This window comes from Bufo bufo, chromosome 2 (assembly GCF_905171765.1).
Source record: "Bufo bufo chromosome 2, aBufBuf1.1, whole genome shotgun sequence".
NCBI classification, from domain to species: domain Eukaryota; kingdom Metazoa; phylum Chordata; class Amphibia; order Anura; family Bufonidae; genus Bufo; species Bufo bufo.
Window position 1 is genome coordinate 109,681,438 of NC_053390.1, and position 18,717 is coordinate 109,700,154.

General features: G+C 42.6%; 1 long non-coding RNA gene across 1 annotated transcript in view; it reads left to right on the forward strand.

Moving 5' to 3' along the window:
- Window positions 1-15,906, forward strand: part of LOC120992429 — a 28,137-nt gene extending 12,231 nt beyond the window's left edge. The window contains exons 3-4 of the long non-coding RNA XR_005776974.1: window positions 1,207-1,211; window positions 15,896-15,906. This is a non-coding gene — a long non-coding RNA (uncharacterized LOC120992429). The remainder of the gene's footprint in view (window positions 1-1,206; window positions 1,212-15,895) is intronic.
- Window positions 15,907-18,717: the final 2,811 nt, after the last annotated feature.

The window sequence follows — 18,717 nt, forward strand, 5'->3', positions numbered from 1 at the left end:
GCAGATCAAAACATCCGGCGACAGGGAGGAGCAGCCAGTAGCAGGCCGCGATGGTGACCAGCCTCCCTAGCATCGTGGCTGACGCTAGGGAGGATGGTCACCGCCACGGCTTGCTATTGGCTGCAAAGTGCGACGGGGAGATGCAACGGTGCAGGAATCCAAAGTGACGAAAGTGCGGGGACTAGGTAAGTATCGTCTATAGGAGGGGCCCGGGCACTGTGTGGGGTATTTGTACTATTGGATAAACCCTTTAAAGTTTTTTTCCTATTTCCATGAACATCCTTTACCTCCTTCCTGACCAGGCCTAATTTTGCTAATCTGACATGTGTCACTTTATGTGGTAATAACTTTGGAACGCTTTTACTTATCCAAGCCATTCAGAGACTGTTTTCTCATGACACATTGTACTTCATGTTAATGGTAAATTTGAGTCAATATGTTTTACCTTTATTTATAAAATAAAATATAAAAAATTTGAATCTCTGCTTTTAAGACAGATAGTGATGCCTATTAATTAATTAACATTCCCCATATAGCTACTTTATGTGGGCATAATTTTGGTAAGTAATGTATGTAAGGTGACATTAGAAGGTTTAGAATTTTTGAAGCAATTTTTGACATTTTTAAAATTTCCAAAGTCAACTTTTTTAAGGACCATTTCAGTTCTGAAGTCACTTTGTGAGGCTTACATAATAGAAACCGCCCATAAATGACCCCATTGTAGAAACTACACCCCTCAAGTTACTCAAAACTGCTTTTACAAACTTTGTTAATCCTTTAGGTGTTCCACAAGAATTAAAGGAAAATGAAGATGAAATGTCTAAATTTCACTTTTTTGGCAGATTTTCCATTTTAATCAATTTTTTTCATTAACACATCAAGGGTTAACAGCCAAACAAAACGTAATATTTATTACCTTGATTCTGCGGTTTACATAAACATCCCACATGTGGTCATAAACTGATGTAAGGGCACACTGCAGGGTGCAGAAGAAAAGGAGCGCCATATGGTTTTTGAAAGGCAGATTTTGCGGAATTGGTTTTTAGATGCCATGTCCCATTTGAAGCCCCCCCTGATGCACCCTTACAGTAGAAACTCCCAAAAAGTGATCCCACTTTGGAAACTAAGGAATAACGTGCCAGTTTTATTGGTACTATTTGGGGGTACACATGATTTTTAATTGCTCTCTATTACGTTTTTTGTGAGGCAAGGTAACCAAAAAATGGCTGCTTTGGCACTGTTTTTATTTTTTACAATATTCATCTGACAGGGTAGATCATGTGCTATTTTTATAAACCAGGTTATTACGGATGCAATGATAACAAATATGTCTACTTTCTTTGTTTGTTTGTTTCAGTTTTACATAATAAAGCATTTTTAAAAAAAAAATTATGTTTTTGTGTTTCCACATTTTGAACGCCATTTTTTTTTTTATTTTTCTGCTGATCATCTTGTGCATGGGCTCTTTTTTTGCAGGAAGAGTTGACGATTTTATTGGTACCATTTTTGGGTACATATGATTTTTGATCATACATTATTACACTTTATGGGGCAAGGTGACAAAAACATAATCCGGTTTGTACAATCAGAAAATAAAAACAGATTAGAAAAAGGGATGTGTGTTACTATCTGGTTTTAACTGACAGATTAAATTTTTGGTGACACATTTCCTTTAATATCCACTAGAGGGCGAGCTTCTACTACATGTGTAAATTGCAGCTTTTTCAGTTACACACCGCTAATCTGAAAAAAAAAAAAAATATTACTGTATATATTTATTTCTATCTATTCATATATTCCAACAAATGAATCAATCTCTCCAAATAAATTTCACACATATACACTCTGATGTTGCGGCCAATATCACAGCCATGTAACTTAAAGGGGTTGGGTCACTTCAGCAAGTGGCATTTATTATGTAGAGAAAGTTAATACAATGCACTTACTAATGTATTGTGATTGTCCATATTGCTTCCGTTGCTGGCTGGATTAATTTTTCAGGGGTTAAGGCCATTTGCGGAAGTGAGACAATCCATTTAAGCATGAGGAGAACACGCAAAATTCATTTTAAAAAAAAAACGGTCAGATCCGCGGCAGTTTGTTTGACGGCTGGTGAATAGCATGTTCTATCTTGCCCGCTTTTTAAAGACGGGTTGAATGGGTTCGTTTTTAACATCTGTTTCTCAGAAAGGCATCAACTAAAAAAATGTTGAAAATAGACAGGTTTTTTTTGTGTGCATGAGGCCTTAGTCATGTCCCAACTAATACCACAAACGGACACAATCAGCTGTTATTTGCAGCAAACCCTTGGCATTACAAAGACAGGTGGACCACTTCAAAGCGTCTTCCCTTTGGGAAAGAGAGTTGCAAAGCACCTTGGGATCTATTAATGGCAGATTTTTATAAGGAAACCAACGTTCTTCCAAACTGGAAAAGATTAAAGGGGTTATCCAATAGTACAAATACCCCCCACAACGTCTGGGCCCGTCCTATAGATGATACTTACACGGTTCCCAGGACTCGTATCCGTGGACAGCCAACACTGCATCTTCCTGTTATGCAGATCAAAACATCCGGCGACAGGGAGGAGCAGCCAGTAGCAGGCCGCGATGGTGACCAGCCTCCCTAGCATCGTGGCTGACGCTAGGGAGGATGGTCACCGCCACGGCTTGCTATTGGCTGCAAAGTGCGACGGGGAGATGCAACGGTGCAGGAATCCAAAGTGACGAAAGTGCGGGGACTAGGTAAGTATCGTCTATAGGAGGGGCCCGGGCACTGTGTGGGGTATTTGTACTATTGGATAAACCCTTTAAAGTTTTTTTCCTATTTCCATGAACATCCTTTACCTCCTTCCTGACCAGGCCTAATTTTGCTAATCTGACATGTGTCACTTTATGTGGTAATAACTTTGGAACGCTTTTACTTATCCAAGCCATTCAGAGACTGTTTTCTCATGACACATTGTACTTCATGTTAATGGTAAATTTGAGTCAATATGTTTTACCTTTATTTATAAAATAAAATATAAAAAATTTGAATCTCTGCTTTTAAGACAGATAGTGATGCCTATTAATTAATTAACATTCCCCATATAGCTACTTTATGTGGGCATAATTTTGGTAAGTAATGTATGTAAGGTGACATTAGAAGGTTTAGAATTTTTGAAGCAATTTTTGACATTTTTAAAATTTCCAAAGTCAACTTTTTTAAGGACCATTTCAGTTCTGAAGTCACTTTGTGAGGCTTACATAATAGAAACCGCCCATAAATGACCCCATTGTAGAAACTACACCCCTCAAGTTACTCAAAACTGCTTTTACAAACTTTGTTAATCCTTTAGGTGTTCCACAAGAATTAAAGGAAAATGAAGATGAAATGTCTAAATTTCACTTTTTTGGCAGATTTTCCATTTTAATCAATTTTTTTCATTAACACATCAAGGGTTAACAGCCAAACAAAACGTAATATTTATTACCTTGATTCTGCGGTTTACATAAACATCCCACATGTGGTCATAAACTGATGTAAGGGCACACTGCAGGGTGCAGAAGAAAAGGAGCGCCATATGGTTTTTGAAAGGCAGATTTTGCGGAATTGGTTTTTAGATGCCATGTCCCATTTGAAGCCCCCCCTGATGCACCCTTACAGTAGAAACTCCCAAAAAGTGATCCCACTTTGGAAACTAAGGAATAACGTGCCAGTTTTATTGGTACTATTTGGGGGTACACATGATTTTTAATTGCTCTCTATTACGTTTTTTGTGAGGCACGGTAACCAAAAAATGGCTGCTTTGGCACTGTTTTTATTTTTTACAATATTCATCTGACAGGGTAGATCATGTGCTATTTTTATAAACCAGGTTATTACGGATGCAATGATAACAAATATGTCTACTTTCTTTGTTTGTTTGTTTCAGTTTTACATAATAAAGCATTTTTAAAAAAAAAATTATGTTTTTGTGTTTCCACATTTTGAACGCCATTTTTTTATTTATTTTTCTGCTGATCATCTTGTGCATGGGCTCTTTTTTTGCAGGAAGAGTTGACGATTTTATTGGTACCATTTTTGGGTACATATGATTTTTGATCATACATTATTACACTTTATGGGGCAAGGTGACCAAAAAATTGGTTGTTTAGGCACAGTTTTTATATATTTATTTTTACAGAGTTCACCTGAGGGGTTAGGTCATGTGACATTTTTATAGAGCAGATCGTTACGATTGTGGAAATACCTAAAATGTATACTTTTTTTTATTTATTTCACTTTATCACAATAATAGCAGTTTTAAAGCCAAAAAAAAATCATATTTTAGTGTCTCCATAGTCTGAGAGCCATAGTTTTTTTTATTTCTTGACTGATTTCCTTAGGTAGGATCTAATTTTTTGCAGAATGAGGTGCCGGTTTGATTGGTACTATTTTGGGGGGCATACGCCTTTTTGATCGCTTGGTGTTGCAATTTTGTGATGACAAAATATGGCTTTTTTTGGCACTGTTTTTATTTTTATTTTTTTACGGTGTTTACCTGAGGGGATAGGTCATGTGATATTTTTATAGAGCTGGTTGTTACAGACGCGGCGATACCTAATATGTATACTTTTTTATTTATTTCACTTGAACATAATAATAATATTTTTGAAACAAAAAAAAGATGTTTTAATGTCTCCATGTTCTGAAAGCTATAGTTTTTTTTGTTTTTGAGCATTTTTCTTATGTAGGGGCTCATTTTTTTGCGGGATGAGGTGATTGTTTTATTGGTACCATTTTGTGGGACATATGCCTTTTTGATCACTTGGTGTTGCACTTTTTGTGATGTAAGGTGACACAGTTTTTAGTTTATTTTTTTATGGTGTTTATCGGACGGGGTGGATCATGTCATATATTTATAGAGCCGGCTGTCACAGATGTGGTAATACAAAATATGTCTATTTTATTCATTTTTTTCTATTTAAAAAAAAAATTATTATTTACTTAATTGGGGAATTATTTTTTTTTTACAAGTGAAACTTTTGTTTATTTTTTTTAAAACACTTAATTTTTTTACTTTTTTTATTTTACACTTTGCGTCCCCCATAAGGTCATACATGACCTCTGGGGGACATTTAACTTCACTTGTTACAGGGGAAATACACCCCCCAGAGAGGCTGTACAGCATAATACAGCGCGGTACAGCCTCAGTGCAGGGCTGATCGAGGTCTGTGGAAGACCTGACAGCTCCTGCACTATCCCAGCCCCGGCGATCACATGACCACCGGGCGGGACAGGAAGCACATCTAGAAGGCAGGGACACCTGGGAATGGTCCCTGCTTTCTCTCTGGGTTGCCCTGCTGTCACTGACAGCGGGCCCCCCACTCAGCATCTGCACGATTAGCGTGCAGCTGCCATCTCCGAATGGACATTTCAGAACGTCCATTCAGAGATAAATGACCGCCCATAGGACGTTTATAGTCAATATGCGGTTGTGAAGTGGTTAAAATAACCATTTATGAAGTAATTTTGTCGTTTTGTAGAGTATTACTTTTACCTTTATTGCTCCTATCTTCAGTTCTGGGCTGTGGTCACATGACCATGTCTATGCAGCTCCTTCTTATTTCCTGTGATGTTACGTCCATGAGTGGAACAGTGATAGAGCAGTATCTATGTAACTAGCTGGTGGGAGGAGCTATAAACTAGCTGGGCATTGTTAGGGGCAGTAAATGGAGGAGTGTCTATGTAATTAGATGGGTGGGAGGAGCTATAACTAGTTGGGTGTTGTTAGGGGCAGTAATAGGGGAGTGTCTATGTAACTAGCTGGGTGGGAGGAGCTATAACTAGTTGGCTGTTGTTAGGGACAGTAATAGGAGAGTGTCTATGTAACTAGCTGGATGGGAGGAGCTATAACTAGTTGGGTGTCGTTAGGGGCAGTGATAGGGCAGTGTCTATGTAACTAGCTGGGTGGGAGGAGCTATGACTAGGTGGGTGTTGTTAAAAGCAGTAAAATGGGATTGTCTATGTAACTAGCTGCGTGGGAGGAGCTATAACTAGTTGGGTGTTGTTAGGGGCAGTGATAGGGCAGTGTATATGTAACTAGCTGGGTGGGAGGATAAACATGGGTTTGGTTGTACATACAGGATGGAAACAAACCAAAGTGATTACTTTACATGGTGAAAACAGGTCAGAGAATCCAACTAGAAAAAGAAAAAGCATGGGACAGATGTACATGAGGTAAGCTAACTGCATGAGCATGTGTGTTAAAAACCATAGTAATCCCGGAAAACCCCTTTAAGGTCAAATTCAGATGATGGAATTTTAACATGAGCATTGGTTTATAATCTGTAATTTATCCAAACACAAACCACTTACCATTGATTCCAATGGTGCTCATTTTTTCAGTGCAGATTTAAAATGTGTTGATAAAAAAAGGTGGATCCCACAAAGAAAAGCCAGGTCCACGTATGGATCTGAAGCATGCCAAACTGCGTGAAATCAGCCTCAAATACCATTGTGTCAATATACTGTATATGTCTGCCAATAGCAGTAATTGGACCAATTTACCATACATCGCCTGTGACTTGGCCTTTGGCTGCTGCTTGTCAGCCTTTCTGTTGTACGATGGATCAGGATTTAAATCTTCATTAGGAAGCTTCAGCAGGTGGTCTTGTACCTGAGGGTATTGTGCCACGTTGGAACCTCTCCTGCACAGCTCTGACCTATATCAAGGCAACAATACTAAGCCGGAAGCCTTCCCATTAGAGCGGGTTTGCACTTGAGTTGTATTCCATTATACACTCACCTAAAGAATTATTAGGAACACCATACTAATACGGTGTTGGACCCCCTTTTGCCTTCAGAACTGTCTTAATTCTACGTGGCATTGATTCAACAAGGTGCTGATAGCATTCTTTTGAAATGTTGGCCCATATTGATAGGATAGCATCTTGCAGTTGATGGAGATTTGAGGGATGCACATCCAGGGCACGAAGCTCCCGTTCCACCACATCCCAAAGATGCTCTATTGGGTTGAGATCTGGTGACTGTGGGGGCCATTTTAGTACAGTGAACTCATTGTCATGTTCAAGAAACCAATTTGAAATGATTCGAGCTTTGTGACATTATCCTGCTGGAAGTAGCCATCAGAGGATGGATACATGTTCTCATTCTGTTTACGCCAAATTCGGACTCTACCATTTGAATGTCTCAACAGAAATCGAGACTCATCAGACCAGGCAACATTTTTCCAGTCTTCAACAGTCCAATTTTGGTGAGCTCGTGCAAATTGTAGCCTCTTTTTCCTATTTGTAGTGGAGATGAGTGGTACCCGGTGGAGTCTTCTGCTGTTGTAGCCCATCCGCCTCAAGGTTGTGCGTGTTGTGGCTTCACAAATGCTTTGCTGCATACCTCGGTTGTAACGAGTGGTTATTTCAGTCAACGTTGCTCTTCTATCAGCTTGAATCAGTCGGCCCATTCTCTTCTGACGTCTAGCATCCACAAGGCATTTTTGCCCACAGGACTGCCGCATACTGGATGTTTTTCCCTTTTCACACCATTCTTTGTAAACCCTAGAAATGGTTGTGCGTGAAAATCACAGTAACTGAGCAGATTGTGAAATACTCAGACCGGCCCGTCTGGCACCAACAACCATGCCACGCTCAAAATTGCTTAAATCACCTTTCTTTCCCATTCTGACATTCAGTTTGGAGTTCAGGAGATTTTCTTGACCAGGACCACCCCCCTAAATGCATTGAAGCAACTGCCATGTGATTGGTTGACTAGATAATTGCATTAATGATAAATAGAACAGGTGTTCCTAATAATTCTTTAGGTGAGTGTAGGTTCCTACTATAACGGAATTCCCTGACGGAATGCATAACGGAAGCCTTTAAGAGGCATTCCGTTTTGATCCATAATAATAGAAGTCCATGGGCAAGCATAAAGGATCCATCTGCTTTCCCTTATGCAGGACGGAAAACAAAGTTGTGTCGACAGGACTTTGTTTTCCGTCCTGCATAACGGAAACCAGACAGATCCTCAGGATAGGTCATCAATATCAGATCGGCAGGGGTTTGACTCCCAGTTCCCCCACCGATCAGCTGTTTGAGGAGACTGCAGCGCTTGTACAAGTGGAATTACAACTCCGCCATTCTATTCACTTCAATGGGACGGCTCTGTAATATTCACTTGAACAGGAAGGAGCCGTCCCATTGAAGTGAATGGGATGGCTTAGGTGTAATTACACTACGTTCTCTTCAAGCAGCTGATCAGTAGGGGTGCCGGGAGTTGGCCCTCCACTAATACTGGGATACTATCATTGTGGTTGCAGTGATAATAAATATTTTTCCATAATACATCATTTTGTTAGGAGAAAAGGGATTTTTATTGTCTATTTTTTTTCTGAAATGTTTTAAGCCCCACTGTGGGACTTCACGGTATGGCCATTTGAATGGGAGTTCTATGAGCTTTGCAGAGAAACATGGTGTGTTCTGACCCTGTGGAGGAAAGAAAGTTTGGTCAGTACTTCATCATTTGGGCCACCAATGCCACAGTCACCACTGCATTCAGACAGGCTGTAGGTTGATTCTGCTGATAGATAAGGATGCTTCTGCTGATAGATACTCTTTACATGTTACTCTCCACCTTCTACCTAAGGAATCACTTTAAATATGAAAAATGTTACAGATCAAGTAAAATCAATACTTTAATCCAAAGTATCAGAAACAAATGACAGCAAAAACTGGGAATTCCAAGCACTCTTCACTGGGGCACACAATGCGGACTATCAGAGGAACTGAGTTTGGAGTGATGTCAGAGTTCTGGTAAGTAATCGCTTTGTTGCTGGTGTATTCCTTTTTAGAAAAGGAAATGTCAGCTTATTCTGAGGGTTAGTCCCTGAGTCATTTAGTAGACAGGATCTTTGGAGACTTACGTGGCACATAGCATGTGACTGGAAGCTATGAGGCTCCATTCACACCTGTATTGTGGCTTTCAAATAAAATGATGAATCAGTTTACAATACTGTCTTGTAGCACGATGGAGACCAACAACCCTGAGGGGCCCATTCTTGCTATAAAGGGTCTGAATGGGATGCAAAGGGTGAAACAAAACTGACTGCAACAAAATATGCATGTAACGTGCACAGATTTTAAAACTGATTCACTATGGCCAAATTCATGTTGGAGCATCTCTTCTAACTGAGATCAACGTAGCCAATGGTAAGTGTAGGGGGAACTGCGTACAGCACAGTGCCATTAGAGACTGTAGATTGTAGGAGTACAATTCTGGAATAATGCAACAAACAAAAAACACAAAAAAAACACTATTCTCACCTTGGAACCGAACCCGAGTTCGGGAAATGGTTTTTTACAGTACAAATTAATTTATGAAGTTATTACCCAAAGTTTCGTGAGACTTCGCAAAGCAATAACTTCGACTCATCGGAGCCAATACATTCTAATATTTTACGGAGCTCCTGCTCCGTACAGTATTGGAAAGAAGTTTTATGCGAATCGACTTCGGATGTTTCATCCGAAGTCGATTCGCTCATCCCTAATAGTAAGGCCTTTTTATTATTATATATTATTTCTTATAGTATAGCCTTTTAATATGGTTTTGAATACAGGGAGTGCAGAATTATTAGGCAAGTTGTATTTTTGAGGATTAATTTTATTATTGAACAACAACCATGTTCTCAATGAACCCAAAAAACTCATTAATATCAAAGCTGAATATTTTTGGAAGTAGTTTTTAGTTTGTTTTTAGTTTTAGCTATTTTAGGGGGATATCTGTGTGTGCAGGTGACTATTACTGTGCATAATTATTAGGCAACTTAACAAAAAACAAATATATACCTATTTCAATTATTTATTTTTACCAGTGAAACCAATATAACATCTCAACATTCACAAATATACATTTCTGACATTCAAAAACAAAACAAAAACAAATCAGTGACCAATATAGCCACCTTTCTTTGCAAGGACACTCAAAAGCCTGCCATCCATGGATTCTGTCAGTGTTTTGATCTGTTCACCATCAACATTGCGTGCAGCAGCAACCACGGCCTCCCAGACACTGTTCAGAGAGGTGTACTGTTTTCCCTCTTTGTAAATCTCACATTTGATGATGGACCACAGGTTCTCAATGGGGTTCAGATCAGGTGAACAAGGAGGCCATGTCATTAGATTTCTTCTTTTATACCCTTTCTTGCCAGCCACGCTGTGGAGTACTTGGACGCGTGTGATGGAGCATTGTCCTGCCTGAAAATCATGCTTTTCTTGAAGGATGCAGACTTCTTCCTGTACCACTGCTTGAAGAAGGTGTCTTCCAGAAACTGGCAGTAGGACTGGGAGTTGAGCTTGACTCCATCCTCAACCCGAAAAGGCCCCACAAGCTCATCTTTGATGATACCAGCCCAAACCAGTACTCCAGCTCCACCTTGCTGGCGTCTGAGTCGGACTGGAGCTCTTTGCCCTTTACCAATCCAGCCACGGGCCCATTCATCTGGCCCATCAAGACTCACTCTCATTTCATCAGTCCATAAAACCTTAGAAAAATCAGTCTTGAGATATTTCTTGGCCCAGTCTTGACGTTTCAGCTTGTGTGTCTTGTTCAGTGGTGGTCGTCTTTCAGCCTTTCTTACCTTGGCCATGTCTCTGAGTATTGCACACCTTGTGCTTTTGGGCACTCCAGTGATGTTGCAGCTCTGAAATATGGCAAAACTGGTGGCAAGTGGCATCTTGGCAGCTGCATGCTTGACTTTTCTCAGTTCATGGGCAGTTATTTTGCGCCTTGGTTTTTCCACACGCTTCTTTCGACCCTGTTGACTATTTTGAATGAAACGCTTGATTGTTCGATGATCACGCTTCAGAAGCTTTGCAATTTTAAGAGTGCTGCATCCCTCTGCAAGATATCTCACTATTTTTGACTTTTCTGAGCCTGTCAAGTCCTTCTTTTGACCCATTTTGCCAAATGAAAGGAAGTTGCCTAATAATTATGCACACCTAATATAAGGTGTTGATGTCATTAGACCACACCCCTTCTCATTACAGAGATGCACATCACCTAATATGCTTAATTGGTAGTAGGCTTTCGAGCCTATACAGCTTGGAGTAAGACAACATGCATAAAGAGGATGATGTGGTCAAAATACTCATTTGCCTAATAATTCTGCACGCAGTGTATGAGGGGGAAAAAATAACAGAAAGAAAATGATATATCTCCTTGGATTTGAACCTTAGATCTATACATACGGGTCAGACCACTAAGCTATAGCATTACCACATAGAGAGATGTGTCTTTTCTACGCCTATAAGCTAACATATATTACTGGTGTCTTTATAATCATATATTCTGCCTGTGAATAAATCAGTAATATGTAGATTAGCTTTCTGAGCAGATCTCAGTGTGGTGAAACTATAGTACATAGTGTATATGATATTTACATGCTAGTACACAGCTCCTGGACAAGGCTCTGCCATCAGCCTCCTGTCCAGCCCTGTCAATCAATGAAAGGGGGGCGTGTGCAGAGCAGTGGCGTGCCTAGGGTGTTTGGCACCCGGGACGGGTCCTTTCCCGGGACGGGTCCTTTCTCTCCCCCCCCCCCCCCCCCGATACTTTCAAGAAATTGTACCCCCTCACAGTAGTATTGCCCTCATTGTACAACCTTCACATTAGTTTTGTACAGATGTGTGCCCCCTCACAGTAGTTATGCCCACATTGTGCCCCCCTCACAGTAGTTATGCCCTCTCTGTGCCCCTTTCACAGTTGTGATGCCCTCTTTGTGCACCCTTTACAGTAATAATCCCCATTGTGCCCCCTTTATAGTAATAATCCCCATTGTGCCCCCTTTATAGTAATAATGCCCATTGTGCCCCCTTCACATTAATAATGCCCCTTGTGTCCCCTTAATAGTAGCAATTCCCACTGTGCTAGTAATGTGTCCCGTTCACAGTAATAATGCCCACTGTGCCCCCTTCATTGTAGTAATGCCCTCTGGCTCTGTTCCCCCTCCATAGTAGAAATGCTGGTTCTGCAATACGTGCTGGCTGCGGCCTTGTGTGTGAACATGGCCTAGTATGTATGCATGTCTATTGTGTCACGGGTTGTTTGTGCTCTGGCGTACTGGCTGCGGGTGACTCAGTGTTTGCTGGTTGCCAGGGGCCATGTCCAGTACTGCAGCCTGTGTGTTCACTTCCCTGTTCAAGCAGGCTCCCCTCCTTGTTTGGTTCTGATGGGGTTAACTTACCCTGATCTGTGCCTGGGTGTGGCTTATGAATTGTCCTCATTAAGCAGCTATTTCTACCTGTGAGCTGTGGGGGTTGTGGTCAGTCTGTCTTCTGCCTTGCTGGGTGTTGCACCTTGCTGCTCACCCAGGTCAGTGTGTCTTGCTAGGTGTAGCCCCTTGCTGCTGACCATGGGGATTTTTCCCATCTGCCCTTGTTTCTGGTGTCACCTGGTAATACATTGTTGCTGCTTTAAGGTAGACAAATGTAGAGATTGCTGCAGCTCTCACCTCACACTAAGCAGAGCACGGATGTACAGACCTGGACTCAGTCTGGAGCAAAATGAAAAAAGAAAACGAATTCCAGCTCTTCACAATAAAAGGCTTCTTTATTCCACTTCTTTAAAAACAGACATCAAAAGCAGAGTAGTATGCTGTGACGCGTTTCGGGCTGTTATATCTTAGCCCTTCATCAAGACAACTAAACAAACTTAAAATCTCCTTTTTATACACAGTGAGGAACAACCCTTCCCACTTGATTGGTCAGTTTCCATGCTCCAGAACAGCATCAGGTGTTCCTGACCTGTTAATTACTAAGAGAAACACCCCAATCAAGTGGGAAGTGATCCACAGTTTCAGAGAGAAAAAAAAAAAAAAAAAAAAAGAAAATACTTCATTTATATTGTAAAGTTAGGTCATGTTTCCTATTCAATCCTCTAGGTATACATGTACCCAAATTAAACATCCAGTATGTTTCACGACTGTACAATTTTTGCCTACGGTCTCCTTCTCTAATTGGAGCCGTGACTCTCTCAATTCCTTGCACACAAAACGCAGAGGTATCGCCCTTATGTACTACCGCAAAGTGTGATGTGGCCGCTGAGACATCTGAGCTCGTTCTTGTGTCCTCACTGCAGGGAATGTATCGAGAGCCAGAGGATACTCCTTTACAGAATTATTCTGTTGGTTTTAAAACCTCTAATAGGGATTTTTATCCCATACAATCGAGGTCCCTGGCCCTCGATAGATTCCAAGACTTAGTGGAGAGAGATCTATGCACTCTTAGGGATCATATCAGAAGTAATGACCGTAGGAGAAACCTATCAAAAGAAGAATACACGGCTCTCAAGAGTCTGTCTGATATGAAGGATGTTGTCGTCCGGAGAGCTGATAAGGGGGGAGTAATTAACAGGTCAGGAACACCTGATGCTGTTCTGGAGCATGGAAACTGACCAATCAAGTGGGAAGGGTTGTTCCTCACTGTGTATAAAAAGGAGATTTTAAGTTTGTTTAGTTGTCTTGATGAAGGGCTAAGATATAACAGCCCGAAACGCGTCACAGCATACTACTCTGCATTTGATGTCTGTTTTTAAAGAAGTGGAATAAAGAAGCCTTTTATTGTGAAGAGCTGGAATTCGTTTTCTTTTTTCATTGTTGCTGCTTTGTCTGATGTTGTTGGTACCTGTTCTGTGATGGTGTTTGAGGTTATGTCCTTGTCTGTTCTGTACCTGTCCTGTATTATGTTTATGTTATCCTTGTCTGTTCCTTGTTTAGCCTAGGAGTGCTCTACTGCGTCTGATAGCCTGGCAGTGCTCTACTGCGTCTGATAGTCTGGCAGTGCTCTACTGCGTCTAATAGCCTGGCAGTGCTCTACTGCCTCTGACAGCCTGGCAGTGCTTTATTGCGTCTGATAGCCTGGCAGTGCTCTACTGCGTCTGATAGCCTGGCAGTGCTCTACTGCCTCTGACAGCCTGGCAGTGCTCTACTGCCTCTGACAGCCTGGCAGTGCTTTATTGCGTCTGACAGCCTGGCAGTGCTTTATTGCGTCTGATAGCCTGGCAGTGCTCTACTGCGTCTGATAGCCTGGCAGTGCTCTACTGCCTCTGACAGCCTGGCAGTGCTTTATTGCGTCTGACAGCCTGGCAGTGCTCTACTGCGTCTGATAGCCAGGCAGTGCTCTACTGCGTCTGACAGCCTGGCAATGCTCTACTGCGTCTGACAGCCTGGCAGTGCTCTACTGCGCCTGACAGCCTGGCAGTGCTCAACTGCTTCTGATCCCTGTCTGTTGTTGTTTGCCTGTAGTTCCTTTCTGCTTCTGTTCCTGTCCCATGTTTGTCCTGCCTTCGTGAGAGGGTCCCTGGGTTCTCCGGAGGGAGGATCTCTAGTCTGTGTGGATCTCTAGTCTGTGTGCAGACCGCCATGCTTCCATCTAGTTTGAGACTGCCATGCTTCCATTCCGCTTAGGGTCCAGGCATCTGCTTCTGTGCTGGTTCCCGTTCGTCTTGTTCTCTGTTCCATGTCCTGTGTTTGCTTGCGTTCCAGTTCTGTCGTCTGTTCTGCTGGTGCTTGCACCAGCGTGGTCCCTTGCAGGTAGGGGTCAAGTGTACTAGGACCTTCCTGGAGGTGCGACCAGTGAGCACTCGGTCCAGTTCATCTCCACCACCAGGGGCTCTATGAAGAACAGGGCTCACTGGCTCTCTGCCCTCTGGGTTTTTCCTCTGGTCTGCCGATGCACTTGGTTCTGTGGTAGTGCTAACCACTATTGCCTAACCTGCTTACTGTCATGTGCTTTTATTACACTTGTAATAAAGTTCTCTGTGGGTCCTCGGTCTGTTTTACCTGTGTCCTGTTTGCTTGACGTCCCAGAGGTCTGCCTTGGGCCTCCGGCACATGACACCCTGGTTACTTGAGATGTATCGTACTATTGACAGTGACATATGAGCTACTTCTGAATTCTGATTGATCCACTAATTGGTATGGCTAATATATAAACGTGTTCTAGGTTAAATGTACAAAAGAACATAGTAAAATATTGAAACAAAGCAAACACAGGCTTTACAGATCTACTGAACTACGTATACAGATTTTGAGTCGTATAAATAGTTATTTTGCAGCTCTTAGGACTTGTGAGGACATGTATCAATTGCACTGATTGTCATAGTTTACATTGAACATTCTTGTCATTCTTCTGAGCTGGATTATCAGAAACTGTAGGAGGAATTAGTTTCTTAATCTTCAGTACTCTGCACACCACCTTCCCAGTGCAGAGATCAATGAAGAGGTCATAATAACAGCTTGTCAAGTGGAAAGATGACTAAGGGTCCATTCACACGTCGGACACCGTCAATGTGCGTTCTGCATTTTGCGGACTGCACATAAGCAAGCACTCTCATTGAAAATGCCTTTTCTTGTCCGCAATTGCCGACAAGATATCACGGTCGGCGTGGCTATCACATACGTGACACAGAGGGAGGGAACGAGGAAGGCCCTGCCCAAGTGAGAGGGAAGATGGTGACCCCTGACTCACCTGGCGGCTGGCACCTGGCTGCCCTGACGTCCCTAGACGGGTTCCTCACCCGTACGCCGATCACGTGCCTAAAGCCCTGGCTTTCCCTGAGCTGAGCCCTAGGTAGTGAACAGGGCGATGGGAACACTAGTCCGCACCACTAACTCTAAGGGAAAACACCAAGGGGAGGACAGACAACACAGACTCAACATATATTCCCAGGTGGGCGACAACAGGAGACAACAATAAGCCAAACAGGGATCCGGAGGGTAGCACACAGGAACAACAACCAGGATTAACCACTCCAGTGGGTCAGTATAGATGTCCAGGCAGGAAGCTCTATAACTGGCAACTAGAGAAGTGTGAGGGGAGAATATAAGGAGGTAGGGAGTGGCAGACAAGAAACAGCTGAGGAGGAGAAGCTACGGATCCCTGAGAGAGACAAAAAGGATAGCAAGGCAAACACAGAAAACAATAACTAAGAAACACTGTGATCTTTAGATATAGAGCGCGCAGCCACCCGCTGCGACTTCCTGACCCCGGGTATAACGGAGTTAGACGTGGCTCTTGATACCCTCGTGACAGTACCCCCCCTTTCACGAGGGGCCTCCGGACACTCAGGACCAGGTCTCTCCGGATGAGAGGCATGGAAAGTCTGAATTAACCTGTTGGCGTTTACCTCTGACGCTGGAACCCACATTCTTTCCTCGGGACCGTAACCCCTCCAATGCACAAGATACTGAAGAGAGCGGCGGACCCGACGAGAATCAACAATTCTGGCTATTTGAAACTCCAGATTACCATCCACAATAACAGGAGGAGGTGGCAGCGGCGATGGTTCTAGAGGTGGAACATACTTCTTGAGTAACGATTTATGGAAGACGTTATGGATCTTAAAAGTCTGAGGTAGCTCCAGGCGAAAAGCCACAGGGTTAATGACGGCTACTATTTTATAGGGACCAATGAACCTAGGACCCAGTTTCCAAGAAGGAACCTTCAACTTAATATTCCTAGTAGACAACCACACATAGTCATTCACTCCTAGGTCCGGACCTGGCGACCGTTTCTTATCGGCCATGCATTTATATTTACCACTCATCTTTTTCAAGTTAACTTGCACCTTCTGCCATACCGATGAAAGAGATGAAGAAAACCTTTCCTCTTCGGGAACCCCAGAAGACCCCCCCTCTTTGAAAGTACAAAATTGGGGATGAAAACCGTATGCACCAAGGAATGGTGACTTGCCAGTGGACTCCTGATAATGATTATTTATGGCAAACTCAGCTAACGGTAAATATGATGACCACAACTCTTGGTTTTCAGACACAAAACACCTTAAATATGTTTCTAGGTTTTGGTTGGTACGCTCAGTCTGTCCATTCGACTGAGGATGGAAAGCTGAGGAAAAGGACAAGTGAACCCCCAAACGGGAACAAAAAGCTTTCCAAAACTTAGAAATAAACTGGGTTCCCCGATCCGAAACCACATCGGAAGGGACCCCGTGAAGCTTCACGATTTCACTGATAAACACCTGAGCGAGAGTTTTAGCATTAGGAAGTGCGGGTAGCGCAATAAAGTGTACCATTTTGCTAAACCTGTCTACTACTACCAAGATAACTGTTTTACCCGCCGACAACGGTAAGTCAGTGATGAAATCCATTGACAGATGTGTCCATGGCCTATTGGGGATGAAAAGTGGCAATAAAGACCCTGCTGGACGTGTATGAGAGACTTTCGCGCGTGCACAAGTAGAACAAGTAGACACGAAATCCATTACATCCTGACGCAACCTTGGGCACCAAAAACGACGAGATAAAAGCTCCAAGGTTGCTTTACTACCCGGGTGTCCAGCAAGTGCCGAATTATGATGTTCTTTTAATAATTCAAGACGCAGGTTTAACGGTACAAACAATTTCTCTGAGGGGCAAGAGGCCGGGGCGTCCCCCTGAGCCTCTAACACCTTTCCCTCTAGAACAGAGTGTACAGCAGAGACAACCACTCCTCTTTGTAAAATAGGTACCGGATCACAAACATTACCCCCTCCAGGGAAACTACGAGATAATGCGTCTGCCTTGGTATTTTTTGCCCCAGGACGATAGGTGATTACAAAGTTAAATCTGGTAAAGAATAGCGACCACCTAGCTTGTCTAGGGGTGAGACGTTTAGCCGATTCTAGGTACAGAAGGTTCTTGTGATCCGTAATCACCGTGACGGGGTGGATTGCTCCCTCTAAGAAGTGACGCCACTCTTCAAGCGCCAGTTTAATCGCCAACAGTTCCCTATTTCCAATATCATAATTCTTCTCCGCAGAAGATAATTTTTTGGAAAAGAAAGCGCAAGGACGCCATTTGCCAGCAGACGGACCCTGAGACAATACAGCTCCCACTCCCACCTCTGACGCATCTACCTCGACAATAAAAGGCTGGGAGACATCAGGTTGAATTAGAACAGGTGCCGAGGTAAACCTCTCCTTTAGAGAGGAAAATGCATCTTTAGCGGCGTCAGACCATTTGGAAAAATCCGTCCCCTTCCTAGTCATGTTGGTAAGGGGTTTAACGATCACTGAATAATTTTTTATGAACTTTCTATAGAAATTAGCGAAACCCAAAAACCGTTGTAGGGCTTTAAGGTTCTCAGGAAGATCCCAATCTAAAATTGCCTGGACCTTCCCAGGATCCATGCGGAAACCTGAAGCAGATAATAGATATCCCAGGAACTGTAATTCCTGAACAGCGAAGACACATTTTTCAATTTTCGCATATAATTTATTCGTCCGTAGGACCTGCAGTACTTGCCTGACATGCACCTCATGTGTTTTCAGATCAGCCGAATAAATTAAGATATCATCTAGGTATATGACTACAAACCTGCCGATGAGATGACTAAAAATATCATTAACGAAATGTTGGAAGACAGCAGGGGCATTGGTCAGACCGAAAGGCATAACTAGATTTTCATAATGCCCCTCAGGGGTGTTAAAAGCTGTCTTCCACTCATCCCCTTCCCTGATACGAATCAGATTGTAGGCCCCCCTAAGATCAAGTTTGGAGAACCACTTAGCACCCGCAATCTGATTAAAAAGGTCAGGAATGAGAGGAAGAGGGTATGGGTCACGGATGGTTATCTGGTTTAACTCACGGAAATCTAAGCAAGGACGCAGGCCCCCATCTTTCTTTTTAACAAAGAAAAACCCTGCAGCCACGGGTGAAGAAGAGGGTCTGATGTGTCCCTTTGC